Below are 18,929 nucleotides of genomic sequence, written 5' to 3' on the forward strand. Positions count from 1 at the left end.
GATCCCAGTAGCAGCTGTCGGAAAACTAACTCCCTCTGTGTCATTGAGTCACAGTTCAGGAGGGGCCAACTTTGACTCAAGTAATCCTAATGAGGTAAGCCGAAATTAGTAGGGCCATGCCCATCAGTTATGGTACTCATGGGGGGGAGCTTGAACAGGTTCATTCTTGTAATTGGTTACAACTCAAAGCCACTAATGGGCATGATATACCCTATTTTGGGTATGCAGAAGTGAATGTTGAGGTTTTGGGAAAATTTATACCGAAGAAGGGGATCCTTGTGGTAAAAGACACCCCTGGTTTGTGGTCAAAAACAAATATTCCAGGAGTTCTGGGAATGAACATTTTCAGCGAGTGTTATGACTTGTTGTTCAGTCAGCATAGTGCTTCTCTTTTCAGCCTCCCATGTGTCCAGTGTAGCAATGCCACATAAGGGGTGATTTATGTATATGATTGATGATTTACACTAATGTATTGTTGATCGTTTAATCTATTATCACCCCATTTTCTGTATTGTGGCCTCTGTATATGTGTGTGTATTTGCCCTGGATGAGATCAATCTCGCGAGATTTCACACCGCGAACTTCCACGTGATCATAACAGGGAAGTTCAGTTTACAATATAGGTAGCTGGCTTACCGGCATTCTGGAGCATTGTGCTCACCTTGCTTGTTTTTATTTTTGCCCGGGTCTGGTGGTGGAGTTTAGCGACTGTGTTTTGGATTAGTTTTTTTTCATTTGTGTACTTTTTGTGAACATTGGATTACTTACCAAGAAGGACTATAACAGTATCGGTCATCACTTTGGATCTGCTCTCGGTCGTTCGTTTATGATCATCCACCGGTGAGACTGATTCAAATCTTGTCTATAGTGTTCAAGACAATTTGCATTAACATACACTCCTTACACACGCCCTTTGGGCTCGCTGTCTATTTGAAATATTTGTATAATACACCAGGTGTTTGGTACGGATTTTGTGTGTCTGTGATTTATATCTTCTTCTTTTTGTTGGGTAAACTGAGCATCTCCCCTATATTGTTTTGTTCCATGTTATAATACACGGAGTGTTACACCAGCAGGCCCCTAAGGAGTGGCAACAGGCTCTCCAGTTTTGTCATAATACTCCCTCGTCGGTTAGGTCCAGCACCGGGATTGCAAGAGTTAGGGGTAGGTACCCTGTCCACTTACCAGGGGGCACCATGAAATTAGTGGCAGCTACCTGCTCTCAGCATCTTACTGACCAGTCTAAGATGGTTGTTTTTGAGCCATTTTCTAATGTTGTTCTTTCTGCTGGAGTACTAGTAGTTCCTGTTGTAATACAGATGTTTAAGGGTACTGCTTATGTTCCTGTGATTAACGTTAATAGTATTGATGCTCGTGTTCCTTCGCACTGCACCTTAGGGACGTTAAAACCAGCACAAATAGTTAGCTTACCTGCAGGAGTTGAGGAGGTTCCCTTTTCACTGGGGGTAGGGGAAGTTCAGGCAACAGTTAGTATGCAACAAGGGCAAGTTAGTAAATTACAGCAGCTGATACAGTCAGTTGACTTGTCCGCCCTCTCTGAGTCAGAGCAGAGTAAAGTTATTTTTCTACTGACAAAGTATCAGTCAGTGTTTGCTACCCATGAGGGAGATTTGGGTTGTACTACCCTTATTAGTCATGAGATCCCCTTAACTGATGAGGCACCTGTACGACAAAGGTATAGGCTCATTCCACCTGCTGAATATGATGCTGTGAAGGCACATATAAATCATCTTTTGGAAAGTCAGGTAATAAGGGAGAGTTGCAGCCCCTATGCATCACCAATAGTCCTGGTGAAGAAAAAAGATGGTGCTCTGCGTTTATGTGTGGATTATCGCCAGCTTAATCGCAGGACCCGGAGAGATGCTTTTCCCCTCCCTCGCATTGAGGAGTCCCTTTGTACCCTTTCAGGTGCCCGCTGGTTTTCAACTTTAGACCTGGCAAAAAGGTTTCTCAGTGATGGCGGCTCCCTTATATCATCTGATCGGAGAACTGAGTGGAAGTAAGGACAAAAAGGGTGTGCAATGACCTGTGAGCAGTGCTTGGACTGAGGCTTGTGAGAAGGATTTTCAAGATCTGAAGGTGCGTCTGACTACTACTCCTGTGTTGGCTTATGATAATTTTTCATTGCATTTCATTTTGGAAGTGGATGCCTGCCAGAACGGACTGGGAGCAGTGTTGTCGCAGGAGCAGGAAGGGAAAGTGAGGCCTCTTGCGTATGAACGATCTTGCTAAACTTCAACAAGATGACCCTATAATTGGTGCCTTTTTTCAATTTTGGCAAAACAAATGAAGGCCAGATCACATGGAATGACAAGCATTGAGTAAGTCTGTATTGGAATTGGTGCGACAATGGGAACGTTTGGTGGAGAGAGAGGAGGTATTGTACCGTAGGACTTCTCGTCCTGATGGCGAAGAAGAGGTGCTACAATTAGTATTGTCAGAATCACTACAGTAGGAGGTGTTACAGCAGTTACACCAGGGGCATGGTCATCAAGATATTGAGAGGATGACTGAGCTGGTACGTTCAAGGTGTTATTGGCCTGGAATGTATAAAGCAGTTAAGAAGTGGTGTGAGGAATGTGAACGTTGCACGTTGGCTAAACCAGCACATCCTCCTGTGAAGGCACCAATGGGACACCTGATTGCTGCAAGACCAAATCAAAATCTAGTGATTGATTTTACTTTCCTGGAGTGTTCAAGAGATGGTAAGGAGCAAGTATTAATAATGGCTGATGTTTTCTCCAAGTTTACGCAGGCAGTTCCAACCTATGACCATAGAGCTTCCACGCTAGCAAATGTCCTGGTGAAGGAATGGTTTTGCCGGTTCCAGCTCGCATTCACTCAGACCAGGGTTGGAGTTTTGAAAGGGCATTGATACAACAACTTTGTGACCTGTATGGGATACTGAAGACCTGCACCACGCCCTACCATCCTCAAGGCAACGGCCAATGTGAAAGGTTTAACCGAACACTGCACAGCCTCCTTTGTACGCTTCCTAAGTCTGCTAAAGTTGACTGGCCTAAGTATTTGCCCCAATTGTTGTTCTCTTATAATACCACCATACATAAGACAACAGGCGAGTGCCCACATTTTGTAATGTTTGGCCAAGAACCTAATTTGCCAGTTGATTTTCTCCTTGGAAGAGTTCCACAGCCGACAGCAGGGACCGTAATGGACTGGATGGAGGAACATCGGGAGCGGTTGCAAGTGGCTTTTGATGGTGCACAGGAGAGAATTCAAGCGGCAGCACGGCTGAGGAAGGAGAGGCATGATCGGAAGGGTTACAGCTGCCACTTGAAAGAAGGACAGTTAGTTTATCGAAGAGACTTCAGTAATCGAGGTAGAAATAAAATGCAAGATGTCTGGATTCCGACAAAGTACACAATAATTCAAGCACCCACGGAAGGAGGAGTTGTTTATTCTGTAGCCATTCCAGATAAATGTACACTGGTAAAAAGGGTACATTGTACTATGTTGAAACCTGTTCCTGATGTTTTGCCTTTGTATACTTCTCCATGTATGGGAGTCTTTGCAATCTGAGTATATTGGAAGTGAAGAAGAAATGGAGGATGGACAATGGATTTGTGTCCCACTGCCAGAAGAGACTCCACCTGCTACCGTGCCAGCCCCAGCTGTGTCTCCCCTTGGCCATGCAGAGTCAGTAGTTGGTCCATTACGTTCTGATGGCTGGCAAGAGGCATCGGGCAGTGGAGTAAATTCCATGCTAGTTCCAGCTGTTCCAGCTGTGTCTCCCCCTGGCCGTGCAGAGTCTGTAGCTGGTCTATTACATTCTGATGACTGGCAAGAGGCATCGGGCAGTGGAGTAAATTTCCCACGCAGGTCTGCAAGAGAAACTGCAGGGACACATTCCAATCTTCATCGCTTGCCTAGGGCTGTGGGAACTAGTGCAAATGGGGCTGTGACTTCTTTCTTTGGCCATAGTGAGGGAATGACAATTGTTTTTAGACCCTGGATTTAGGTCATTTAAGTTATTGGGTTAGTTTTCTTTTTGTTTTTCTTTGTTTTTTGGTTCTCTTTCTTTTTTTTATTTTTATATTTTAAGCTGGGGATGGATTGTGACCGATAAATAGCGCAAAGGTTAGTAGACAGTATAACTTCCTGAGGCTTTGACCTTTTCCGTCTCTTTCCGGTGTTGGGACCCCGAAGCGCCATATAGCGAGGTGTGAGTGTGGCATTTGTTGTAATATACTAAGACGTTTAGTTTATTTACATTGTTGATTCTGTGTTAAACCCAGGGAGGAAATCCTCGATGCAAGAGTGTGAGCATGTGGGCGATTTAATGGGGTTAGTGTCGAGTGTTGGATGCCGTGTTTAACCTATAGCAACGAGCTGTATCACCCAGTCTATATTTCACTCTTGGATTACGGCAGAGGTATGTGTGTGTGTGTGTGCGTGTGTTTGTGTTAGATTGTTAGGTTTGTCTCATTGCTAACATTTTATGTGTAATTATCGGATTATCTAACAATTCTGTAGTTTGAATGTTTATGATGCTGTATGAGATTTGCATTATAAGTGGTTTATTTGAATTTGTATTTCAGATACTAATATGGTTTGTTTGGTATTTACGTTTTGTTTTGTTTGTACTTGGCAGATCTTTCTTTGTGGAGTCCTATACATATGGACCTAGGACCTGCTGTTTTGTTTATGATTTATTTTTGTTATATAAATCTTAAGTTTATGGTTATATACTGATTTTTCTGTTTTGACTTGACTTCTTGTTTATTATTTTTGTAATTGATTTTATTATTTGAGTTTGGTTTAGACCAACCGCTGAGGTTTATGTGATGTGTAAAGGGGAGTTTTAATTCATATCTTTTGTGTCTTAGGAGCCAGCCTGTGTGGGAGTACTTTCCTCCGGGGTCATCTGGGCCTTTCCTTCACTGCATGTGGCGTGAGATTTCCTGCACTGCATGTGTATTGATTTGGGAGTGTAGAGTGGTTTGTATTATTCACTACACTTTTCTTTAAAAGTGGTTTTGTTAATCTTCCTGAGAACTGTGCACGCGTGGTGTGTGCTCGTAGGGTGGCAGGTCAGTGGCCCAGTGACTCTTTCTCTTCTTCACACAGGCTTGGTCACTCCTATTGTAAGATTGGTGGGTTGTGATTTTTAATAACAGACCTAACGTCTATGTTTATACAACCCCGGTGGCATAGTCGGGACCAAGTATGGCCTGACGCCACGGTTGCACTAGCATGTGTGGAAATATTCAAACCAGGTGTGTGACAACTAACTCCGCGTAACTTTGTGCCCCGCGCTCCCCTACATAAATTAAACAATATTATCGAGTAATAATCTTACAAATCAACAACAGCCCAGCAAATAAAATTAAATATCACTCACCACTAAAAGGGCTTCCTGCTCTTCTTATAATGCGCTAAGTTATAGACATTTTAAAAATTTATAATTTTGTTTCTCTGTTTAACAACCATATCTTACAATAGGGAAAGACATCTTCCCTCAGGTATTTGTATTTATTAAGCACCGATAAACACAACAGTTGACCCTGTGGCTGTACAAATAAAATAAAAACCATTAAAAAGAATAAACTCATAGACAGAATTTGAAGATTTCACAGATAAAGGAAGGTTATTCCATAGCCTCAGCCCAACTATTGCAAAGGTAAAAGGTAGATAGCCTAGTATGTTTTCTAGCTGGATGTTTTGCTTAGGATCAAAAATAACATCTTTGCATTCAACCAAATTGATTTCCAGAAATCAAAACACGAGTCCCGCTTGCTGTGAAGCAGGAGCAACTAGGCAGCAGAGGATTCCGCTTGGTCTTAAAGCCTTCCTTGAGCAGCTGCGTTCTTAATTCAAACAATGCTTTGGAAAAAAAAAAAATTATTTGTTATTTGTATGGACTAGATGGTCATACAGAGTATGCATGCAAATATGGAGAAACTGATGCCTTTAAATATGGGACGATTCTGTATTTTACGGAACGGTTGGCGACCCTATATAAAATGCAAAAGAGAATTGACTCGGGGGTCCCCTAGTGTTCGGGGCCCTGGGCTGCAGCCCATGTTTCCCATTAGGATAACCTCGGCCCTGGACACACTGCATAGACCTCACAGGGGGTCAAAAACTGCAAAGCAGACAAAATATGTGCCTGGGAAGCAGGGATGTCTATAGAAACTGGAAATGGTGACATAATGTGAATGAAGACAGGATAGAGAACACAGCAGGTGAGTATAACTAGTAAGTATAAACATTAAGGACCTGATGGATGAGTTTGAAGCAGATGAATATAGCAGGTAATACTTATCGTGTGAAGTAGGAAAGACATAGTCCAAAGTCCAATAATGTTCTGGTAAGTATAACAAGTGGGTAAACACTGGTAACTAGACAACAGAGAGATTGTCGGAAATTAGAGAATGGTTTTGTTTGTTTAACTAAAAACCATTTATTTAAAAGAAAAAAAAAACTAAAAAAAATGTTTGAATGAAATGTTAAAATGAAACTGTCTGAACGTTAAGCTGTGTGTGTTGTCTGTCTTACCTTTCCCCTCCTCCACTCCGCTGCGCACCTTGCCCACTTTTTTTTAGCATTTTTTTAAAACTGTGGTGAGAACTAACCATTGCTGAAACAGGGGGTTTCATGATGCTTTAAGGGGTTAGTTCCCCAAAAAATTTAAATTCTGTCATTAATTACTCAAAACCTTCAAAAGAAAACCTTTCAAAGACCTCCGTTCATCTTCGGAACACAAATTAAGATATTTTTGATGCATCCCGTGAGCTCTCTGACCCTCCCATAGACAGCAGGTTAAATAACACACGCAATTTACATTCAGTGGATACTCTCCAATATGGAACAATCATAAAAAATAGTAAACAAAATACTCAATTTACATTCAGTGGATACTCTCCAATATGGCGCCAGGGTGATGCGGAGGAGACAAATTGTTGATGTTGTTGTTTTTTCTATTGTGCACAAAAATATTTACACAAAAATTCTCGTAGCTTCGTAAAATTACCGTTGAACCCCTGATGTCACGTGGATTATTTTACAGATCTTCTTGATACGTTTCTGGACTTTGATCATGTAAGGACACTTGCAGTATGGGTGGGTCAGAGAGCTCTCAGATTCCATTAAAAATATCTTAATTTGTGTTCCCAAGATGAACGGAGGTCTTACGGGTTTGGAACAACATGAGGGTTAGTAATTAATGACAGACTTTTCATTTTGGGGTGAACTATCCCTTTAAGCCTAAAAATTGAACCTCCAACAAAAATTAAGTAAGTTGTTGAAATATTGGTGAAGGTTGCTAATATATATATTATGTAGTTAAATCGTTATTATGTTGTCTTGGAAAACTACATTAGCTAGTTTTTAGCCTCTCCTCACAACTTTCAGTAACACCCTTGGTGCTGCACATTATTTTTATTTGGCCAACTCAGCTTGTTTATTTTGTTTTTCATCTTTATTGGTTTGTCAACATTTGCCAGATGCATGTACAAATGCAAACTGTTCGATGTGTCTTTCCACCAACTAATAGTTTTTTTTTTTACACATATAAAAAGACACGAACAAAGAGCAATACACACACAAACTTGGAAAACAAAGAGCAAGTAACACACACACACACAGCTGTGTTATTTTGTTTTTCTCTTTATTGGTTTGTCATATCGCGGGCGATGTGTCTTCACACACGCACACACACACACACACACACACAAAAAAACACACAATATTGTATATTATATAACTATATTGTAATAATATAGCGCTCAAGTAAACTAACCCCAAGTAAACTAACTAATATTATGGTGCTCAAATAAACTAACCCTGAAACATAATAACCTGCTCCAGAGCAGTTTATCAGTTTCTATGGCTAATTATGTACCCTGAAAGTTGCCTCCATTTTTTTCACTGAAAGCTGAGTTCATGCACTTACTTACCCTTAAACATACCCAAGTATGTCACATAACCTGCTTTCTGGAATACCCACTAGGGCACTGACACAGCTGGTAAAGAATGCTTTTGTCAGTATGTGCCAGTTAAAGAAACCCTTTCACCTCTGTTTAGGCAGACATCAGTGAGACAACAGTACAACTAGTCAAAAATGTTTGCTTTAGTTGGCAATGATAGCCTTGAGGGCAGTGTGCCGACATACAGCACCATTGTGCTACAGACGTCCCGAATTTGAATCCTGACTTGAGGACATTTCCCAATCCCCCAACCTGTCTCTTTCCCACTTCACTTCCTGTCAGTTATGATCTGTCCTATCATAATAAAAGGCGAAAATGTCAAAATAAATCTTTAAAAAAAATGTTTGTGTTAACAGAGTGATAAAAAAGGATGGCACTTGCATAAAGCAAAATGCCATCTGTCATGAGCACCCATCATCATTATCTGTTATCTTGTGCCAGGAGGCATTTAAAGTTGTAAATCCACTTGGTTCGGGTAAAAAGATGATAAATCCTGGCAGTGTACATGACCCTACAGTAGGTGAGATTCTGCCACACAACCGCTCCTTAGTTCCAATGCATATTGTTTTAATGTTTAGAGATGAAGACTTTAAACAGATTGGACAGGAGAAGGTCCTTTCCAGCCTTGTTTCTGATCTGAAATATTTAGAGGATTCTGTATTTCAGTCTGATGGCACTATTTATTTATTTATTTATTTTTTTAATTTCAGTACCAACAAGTATTTCTGTTGGACTCCCTCCAAGCTTTGTGACTCCAGTCGTATCTGGTTTGTGACCAGTTATATTCTCCTAAAATTCAGTCTATCAGTGAAGTGCATGAACAAAATGGCCAGTTATACAACACAAAAATGCAATAAGGGCAGCAACTGTCACTCAGAGTACTTCAGGAGTATCAGGGGTTGTTTATGAAGGAACCAAATATACTAATGGCCATGTTATTGTTGTAGACCATAATAGTTGTGGGTATATTTAATGAAAAATATCAGTGATACTCATTAGTTCAAACAATGTCTACTTTGTTAATGAACTGTATGAATTTGTGTTTTGTGTCCAACCTTGGAGTTAACTCTTAGCACAACTCTGATCCAAGGTATGTGTGTGTTAATGCTGACGGTCTCTTGGATTACTGTCCTCCTTCCAGTGTGTATAAAGCAGCAGAGCTTTCTGTGGTGTCATTACATCACTTAAAGTGTGCTCTTTATGACTTCAGACACAGAGCTGATTCAACAAGAAATAAAAAATAGTTCTCACAAAATTAGACATGAACAGACTTCAAGATGTGGTCAGTCATCTTTGTTTTATGGCGGGTGTTTAGAAGACACAGGACCTTGTGTGAGTAGAGGTGACAGATCTTCAGGACTTCTTATTCCCGATACATTGTTGAAAACTGATAATGGAATTCAAACAAAGAGGTAAGGGGGAAAAAATACATGTTTTTGGTCATCATTTTCATTTGGAAAATACTTTTCTTTGATCTTATTTTCCGTGTTTTTTCTTTTTCTTTTTGGGGAACACTCAATTTGCATACAGCTCTTCCATGTGTAGTTATTATGAAAGTTATTATAGAAGTCTTACAAAATTGTTTAAAATAAATGAAGAGTCTATTTAGAGTGTAAAACTTTTCACTTTGTTTCTCTGTTTTTCAAAAGATGGTGTATATTTTTTTATAGTTTTGTAAAGTTTTGTTTTTAAATTTATTATTGTGGTCATGTGAGATAATTGTTTTACCAGTTTCATAAAAAATATGCTAAATAAATTGCTAGAATTAGCTAAAATACACTGTCATTGTTAATTTTATTCATGTATGTTTTTATTTATTTATGATTTATTTGTTTATATTTGTGTATAATATTGTAAGGCTAAAAAATATATTTGGTTATATTTTTCTTGGGATTATGATTTTATTTAAATGAAGTCACTAAAATACACTGCCAGTGTTGTTTATTTATCATTTCTTTGTTTTTTTTTTTTTTTTTTTTTTTTTTTTTTTTTTTTTTTTTACATTAAAGGAAAAAAAAGAATGCTTGTATATCATTTATACTTATTTAGCTAATTCTATAGAACATGTGGTTGATCAGCATAGTCATAAACTAGCAGTATTTTCATTTTAGTAAAACAGTTTGATTTGTTTAATTTTGTGATATATTTTGTGTTGTGTATTTGTTTTGTCAAAGTAACAAAATCTATTCGTATGAACATTTTATGCTCCCTCTCTCTCTCTTTAAAGGAGCCATGTGTAATGTTTGGCAAAAAAATCAAGTCATACTCAATCCTGCATATAATGACCAGATGGGGGCAGTATGCCTCAATAAAGTTCCAATGAATTGGTCTACTCTAGAGTAACAAACGAGAAACGGCATAGTCCTCTATGCTCCCAGCCCCTACCTTCACAACAAAATATAGAGCCATAGCCGAAGCCTAAAGGACGTTTGGCCTCAGAGGGAACGTTGGGTGATGTCAAGTGATTTTGAAACATGACATCTTCAAGCTACTCCCCTTCACCTTTACCCAGTGAATATGTTCATATTCGTTTTGTTCATATTACATTTTGAGTGAAGTATATACACATTATTTGAATTAAATTAATTTGACAGGGCAGCATTCTGTCAACATCATTGGTCAACATCAGACAGCTGATGTTGACCAAAGCTAGCGCCAACCAACGTAACCAGAGCTGCCAACTTCTCAGCATTCACCGTGATACACACGCAATTGACTCTTTTCACACGCTTCAAAAACTTTGACCGCTCTGAATATAGTGAGTGAATGCGCGCGCGGCCGGGGCTTACTCCCTCCCTCCAGTCCCTCCCTCCCTCTTTCTTCTCATTCTCTCTCTCTCTCTGTCTCTCTCTCTCTCTCTCTCTCACTCTCTCTCTCTCTCTCTCTCTCTCTCACCGGGTTATTATCATCGAAGACATTTCAAGCTTCTTAGGTAATGTTACATTTTAGCATCAGCTTGGTAGAGGCCGGGCTTTGGTAGATAAAGGTGAAAACCGGATCGGATTCTGTGGGTAAGTTATAGCTAGCTAATTATCAAACACGCAGCTACGGGTTAGCCATTGCTAGCATTAGCACGTTTATCGAACAGCCTTCGATACATTTCTATGTTATAACTTCCCGAAAAAAATACGCAAACATATAAAACAAACTTCTAGCGAAAATACTAACAGCATCTTACTTACCAATCCAAAAGAAATGTTGGCAAGTTCGGAGTCGAACCTCATTTCTTTCAAGTCCATCAGTTGTCTCCAGCGATGGAAAGCAGTGCAGATGTTTACTCTGTTTTGGCTCCTTTTCTTATCGGATTTGATTTGTGATTCCGAGCGCGGTTTTTTCCCTGTAGCGGGTGGTGGTGGTAGGTGTCTCTTGCCCAAGGGCTTCTCAGCCATCCTTTCCGCTCTCTTCCCTGAACTGAAATGAAGTAGTGGGCTGTACCTTCCACACGACTGACATCAGGTTCAAGTACGCCCACAAGCTGTGCGAGTTATTCATGTATTGCAGGTTGGCTGGTGGTTATGTTGCCCGCATACCGCCTCCCATGGCCGAAACTGGTATTACGACACCTGTCGTGCCGTGGCTAGTAATGCTAATGCTAATTAAGGTTGATATCTCTTCAGCACTATAACTTGACATTTTTTTAATGACATCATCGCCCTTATTTCTTCTCATTCTTTTGATGCGTGTAGGTCATTTTTTGGATATTTTTACCTCAATTTTTACACATGGCACCTTTAAAGAAATAACAGTAAAGAATATTGCATTACAGTAATTAACTGCCAACACTTCTGACAGTTATTATTATTATTAATTTACAATATGTAACTGTCAATATTATTGCAAGTTAGTCAATGTAACAACTGCTGTTACAGTGATTAACTGGCAACAGTGTTGCCAGCTAGTCACCCTAATGGCTCGGTTACAGTCATTAACTGGCAACACTTTTGCTATTTAGTCACTGTTAAAGATCCATTTCAGTGATAAGCTGGCAACAGTTGCCAGTATTTTACTGTAAAAAAGCCTGTAAGGTCTAACAGTGAAATTAGTCACATCTTACTATAATAATCAAGCAATTCTTAAGACCTTGATTAGTTGCTTCTGATGAGTTTATTTAGGGTTCGATTTAAGATCTCTGGGTCATGGCTCTTCAGGAATGGAACTGAATAGTCCTGACTTACAGACTATAGCGATCATCTTGTCTCTCAATTGTAAGCAAGGATATCTGAATTTAAAAGTTTTGCTTTTTGCCCACAGATCTGGCCATGTTGTTTGTATATTCTAACTGTGTAGGTGCGTGGGGTTTTGATAAATTCACAGTGTACACACCTTTTTAGTCACAACCACACCACTGATTTACAAAGTGCTTGTATGTGTGCATGTGAAAGAAACTGTACTTTAGCTTTGGCTCTGATCAGTTCAAATCAGTTCTGAAAATGTACACTTGTCACATTTGGAAAAGCACATACATTGCTTAATCAAAGCAGCATAAAAATCCAGCATTGCTACAATATCTATAGTATTGAGTGTGTAATGAAATGGTGTGAATGTCTTCGATGTCAAATGTCAATTCTGAGCAAAGAATATACGCTCAATATTGTAAACGATGCTTCATGGAAATGTATAAAGTACTTGTCCTGCAGTCATGTATACAGTAATGCCTTTTACTGTGTATTTTAAATCTTAATGAATGCATGAATTGACAGTTGATCTTTTCAGGTCCTGCATGCCACATGATGAACAATTGTGATCAGTCCTCTGCCTCCCTTTCTCCGATGACCTCTCTGATGGGCCTCTGGATTGATTTCCTTCCATTGCAGTCTATTCTGCTTTGTGTTGATGCACTGATGAAAAATGTATCAAAACCTGTTTAATAGTGATTCATATTTATGAAAAGATGCTTCAGTATTACAGACTATTACTTTACGATAACTATTTTACTCAGAAAAATAAAGAAAAAATTGGTATGTAGAAGTGCACAAATGAAAGACAACCTAGGACTAATGTGTTAGTTTTTTTATGTTCTGTTGATATGGATATTGATATTTGAACAAAATCCAAGAGGCTGTGTTACAGAAACCTCTTATCAAAATATTAAAAATATCTAACAACATTAAAAAAAAAAGGGGGGTTAATTCCTTCATAATATGGTACCTAAAGAGTTAGGATGTTTCTATAATACAGCCCAGCTCTACAGCCACATGTCCAGAAATAAAAACACACACATCATCCCATCCTTTAATGTACAGGAAAGTACTATTTTTTTTTATTCCTTCATATTCAAACTTCACAAACAGAGTGAACTTACAATACCTCAGAGAGTGAAAATTACAAAAAAAGGTGCTGGTAACATTTACAAAAAAATCATCCTTACTTTGCAACAATCAGTTATCTTCCACTCTTTTTTTTTTTTTTTTTTTTTTTTTTTTTTTTTAGTCTTTTGCATTAAGGCTTAATACTTCTGTATAAAGTATATGCAAGTCTTCACAGTTTTTCGAAAAAAGTCACAATATTATGTAACATAATGAAGCTTTTACGGCTATTTTCTGTTTAATAACAAATACACATCACTGGTAAATATACGTGAAAATACAGGGCTTACTGTAAAATGGCAAGTAATGATACTGTTTGCTGAAATCATTTTTTTTTTTTTTCTAAACACATTTGTAAGAAAGGTTACATGAGATACCATTGAAATAACTGAAGCAGAAGGAAAAGAAAAAGTAATAATAAACATACAAACAAGGGAGATCGCCTCCAAACTTTGGCACATCCCTTTAAATATTTTCACAAAATATATAAGGTTTTATTTTTTTCGTTCAAATCATATGCATGGAAGTATAGCAAAAGTGGCATAAAGTGAAATCATGCTGTGTAGTAAGGTGCTAAATTAGAGATATTACAAGGCCTGTCTGTTCCAGACAGGTGATTATAAGGTGCATTTGTAAGACTGAAAAGCATGTAGGCCTTTTTTAGGTTTCAATAAACAAAACAGAAATAAATTACAAATGCAACAAAAACTTAGTTAAAAAATAGCACAAAAGAACCAATATTAACATGACCAATAGTCTTGAGGCGACCTCATGAACTCATGCACTCTCACTGATTCAGAGAAATGTGTGACAGTCTTTTCCACAGACATGTTAAATACTCTAATATGCAATATTATATTTGTTTGTATGCGTGTTTGGTGTTTCTTTTCAATATGGAATATGCCACTGCAAGACACGATGACATCGTTGGATGATTTAATCAAAACAAAACGGAACAAAGCAGAGATATTATTCCGGGGATTTCCTAAGCTGCACTAGTTTAGAAGTTAAAAGACACAAGCTCTATCCCTAGAACTTACCAAGGATCACCCTCATGCATACTGCTAAAGTGACGCAACAAGCTTGCTCAAATAACCAACATCACAAAAGCAATTTGGTTTTAGTGCAAACACAACTGGCTGGCTTCAGCTTCTTAATAAAAACAAGCTCACCAAGAAGATTACACGAAGGCACATACTTATGCTTCCTCTAACACGCAACATATTGAGACAAACTGCAACACCTTTCAACAACACCACAAAGCAGTTTTAACTGGAAAGCCACTATTTCCAGAAACCAAAAACCATCACTACGTACAAGTTGCTAGAAGTTATTACTGATCACCTATAGTTAGGCATAGGAAACTTCCGATGTTCCAGTTTCAGTTTCTTCCTTTATGGATACTGACTTTAAATAGATTTTGTGTGTGTGGATGTCACAGCGGAAAAGAAAAAAAAAAAACGTTCCTATTCGTAGCTTGAAACCAGACCGCGACTTCTGATCAGTGACAAAACATCCCAGTCCCAGAAACATGGTAGTACTGACAAAGTGTTTGTAAAAGATCAGCAAAAACTCATTTAATAATAACAAGAAGCAATAAGTATATGTTTGCACTCAGTTGAAGGTCTCTGACTCTCACATCTCTCGCAAGAGTCAAGCAAGTTGACCTGTTTGAATATTTCATTAGTGTTGAAACACCAAAAAAAAAAAAAAAAAAAATAACAAACATCTGTCTTCATGTTTCTGGGACAGCCTTCTTCTTTTTTTCAGAGATTGTAAAAAAAAAAATGTTCAAGAACAATCACAAGAGGAAACAGGAAGCATATACTTTAATGTACCTAAAACTCAGACATGTTATATGTGTTTTCTTTAACAGTATTAATATCCAACTTTACAGCCTCAGCATCACCACACATCTCCGATGTTGTTTCTATATAAACAAAGAACGCAAATATCTTTTTTAAAACACAAAATAGCATATTTTAGGAGCACAGAAAGCTTTTGTTGTTACACATGATTGGTTCGTGTTTATGTGAAGTGTTCTATTGCTATTTATCAAAGAAGACCAAGAATAATTTTAGTGCAAAATTCTTTTCTGGTTTGATAAGTGGTATTTGGGTTTAAGTCAATGAGGACTGCTATAGGGATCAACTGTGGTTTATGTTTAGTGGTTTCTCTCAGTTGTTGTATTCGCTGAAGTGGTTGGCCTTTTGACATTTTATCATCCTGTTAGTTTGCCGAGGGGTTTTCTTTAAAACACTTACATTTTCATAGGTTTTGTGAAAAAAAAAAAAAAAAAGTTTGTGGAAAAATTAGGGTGGTGTTTTCCCTACAAAAATGGAGTCAGTTTAATTTGAGAGAGATAGTTGAGTGTAGACAACCCTGTGTAGCTGAACAAACTGAATGTGTTGGTCAGAACAAATCTGTATTTTGTGCTGCTTTGTATTCATGAAAGCCCTATACAAATCAAATTAAATTTGACTTGGCTTGACATGTCTCACAAATTGGCAAAAATTATTCTAGTCCAGTGTTTGACATATAAAAATAAAAGGAAATGGCCTTGTACATGCACTAAAAAACCTTATTGTATATCTCTAAACAGCAGGTATTATGAAGCAAACAAACTTTTTCACAACAATAGAAATTGGACAAACTAACTTTAAACAAATAAAATCACAACTGCAGATTTTTGTTTAAGGTTGTTGTTTGAATACTGTAAGATGTTTAATACCTTTACTACAACAGCTCCACATTTGCTCAGTTTGAATGTTTCAATATGAAAACCAAGATTTGTGAAAATAAATTATGTGCTAGTGCAAGAATAAAACAAGGCTTAAGATATGGCTTTAAACGGTGAAAAATACCAAATCTTTTTGAAAACTTAGATTTTTATGTCAGCTAGGTTTCTATGTAGTCACCCAAATTCTTAATAGCACAAAACATAGCACAAAATAGGGATAAAAGTCTTCCTAATGTGTATCTAAATCAACAGAGCTAAATACATTAGCAGAAAAAAGCTAGTTAAGTATCCCATGGCATTTTACTACATTGTCTATTTGTCAAGGGGTAAAATTCTACATTGATTTGAACATTTCCAACCAAATATTCACATTACACTTTTACTTTTTACATTGATTATATGATATCACTATATGTTACAAAAAAAAAAAAAAAAAAAAAAGGGAATTTGGTCCTTAAACATAAAATTATGGCACTAATGGTGTACTTCCACTGTGATTTATATGAAAATAAACCACTACTAATTTTATTTAATATTTAACTTGATGTTGGAAAAATCACTGTTGGAAAATGTGTTACAGTTGTTCTATATATGTCAGCTTTTGGTAAATTAACCTTTAAAAAAAAACAGTTACATGCAAACAAGAGAAATTAAACACTTGGTCCATGCTGACAAATAACAAGTGAATCTTAACACCCATTGCATGAAGCAGAGCAGCTGAAATAATGAAGAAAGAAAAATATGAGGAAAAACAGCAGATCAGTTTATCTTGCATCAGTGCAATTGATTTGATGTTTGACGTTACTGAAGCAAATAATATTTGCCAAAGAATTAACTTTTACAAATCAAAAACTAATTAAACGACTCAATGTGGAATGGAAAAACGAGTCTTTTCCACCCATCATCAGTGTTATCATAGCACATATTAATGATGCACATTTCACAAGTGAGATCAAATTTTAGTCAAAACCAGTTTCAGGACGTTTTACGCATTGCATTTCTTTTGACGTTGACATAATTCTTTGGTGTTAACATAAACTTAGCTTCACTGACTTTTACGGAGTCTAAGATAAAATATACATATTAAAAAAAAAATCTTAATTTAATGAATTAGGTTCAAATGACTTTAGGAGCTTTGGATTATTCAATTTGTTCGCTTTGTGTTGCTCAAGCAATAGCACATTTGGTACAATACGAATGGTTAAAATACATACTGTATTTGAATACAATTAAGTGGCCCCAAACATCTGCGTTCAAATCAGCATTTTCATATTAAATTCTCAAAAACTTTCAAATTTCACTTATGTCATTTTTCTTATTTTATGTGCATTTTATATTGTTGTTTACAATTTTAAGCAATAAAATGCTTAGTTAAAGAAAATAAATTAATACATTGGGTGAAAAAGCTCACTAGATTAAAACCATTTAGACATTTTAGAGGAGTGTTTAAAGGGTTAGTTCACCCAAAAATTAAAATTAGGCTGCGTTTTACTCACCCCCGAGGCATCCTAACTGTATGACTTTCTTCTTTCAGAAGAATCCAGTCGGAGTTATATTAAAAATTGTCTTTGATCTTTCAAGCTCTATCATTGCAGTCAGCGGTTGTTGCATTGCTTCAGTCCAAAAGACGTGAAATAAAAAGCGCCCTTCCATAAAAAAAAGAGTGTCTCACATGGCTTCTGTACCAAATCGATGTGTTTTTGTAGGAAAAATATCCATATTCAAAATGTATTAATCACTTGAATCTAGCTTGCGCTCACTGCTGTAAACGGAAGCAGTTCTGGGGGAATTACATATGAGGTATATCAGCTTTGCGCATGCGCCGCTCAGAAGTGACACGCGGAAACGCAGAGGAGAGATCAAAACAAAACAACAGTCACTAATTAGAAGTACAAAACGAGGATTTGTAAAGAAGAATGTCATGAGGAATGAGGATTTCAATATAAGCCAAGAGGAGACTGGTTTTCCTTTGCTAAAGTAAGGAAACTTTGCTTCTTTTGATCCTGTAAACAAATGTTGGTTTTCACGAGACTCACCAACACATGCGCAATGACGACCTCATACGTCAACCACATGGAGCTGCTTCCGTGTACAACTGTTGGCGCAAGCCACATTAAAGTGATTATTACGTTTTGAATGTGGATATTTTTCTTACAAAAACACCGAGTCGCTACAGAAGGCCTTTGTTCACCCCCTGGAGCCGTGTGAGACACTTTTTTTTTATGGAAGGGCACTTTTTATTTAAATTGTTTTGGACTGAAGCAATGCAACACCAGCTGACTGCAATGATAGAGCTTGAAAGATCAAAAACAATTTTTTATATAACTCCGACTGGATTCGTCTGAAAGAAGAAAGGATGCCTCTGGGGTGAGTAAAACGCAGCCTAATTTTTGGGTGAACTAACCCTTTAAGTGTATGATAGTTCCTCAAATCTATATTAAATTCAGATCAAAATGACAGATAATGGGTGCTTACCTAATGAGTAGTGTCTAAGCAGTTAGTATGAAATCTTTCCTTGTGTGTTGAATAAATGGGGGAAAATCAAAGCATCCACTGTGATTTGGGTTCAGTCTAAATGGGTTTTTGAAACTAAATCAAATAACCACTAAATAAAAATAATAACATTATTAACCTTTGGAATGGACAGATTTGCTCTTCTGCTGGACTGAAATCCTGTTTTGTTTAATGGTGAACTATGTAAAGTACAAAAGATTCCATGAAACAGGTAAATTTAAAGGAGATATTATTAAAGAGTTACATATATTGTCTATCTTTACCTATTACACTAATCTACTGTATGCACTAGTTATATATCAAAAGGGATCTGACGAAGGAATACATGTAAATATGTATAATTTACAGTTTCAAATTTGCTGTCATAAGATAATGATACTTGTATATTGCAAACCACAC

This window comes from Cyprinus carpio, chromosome B5 (assembly GCF_018340385.1).
Source record: "Cyprinus carpio isolate SPL01 chromosome B5, ASM1834038v1, whole genome shotgun sequence".
In the NCBI taxonomy this organism is placed as follows: Eukaryota; Metazoa; Chordata; class Actinopteri; order Cypriniformes; family Cyprinidae; genus Cyprinus; species Cyprinus carpio.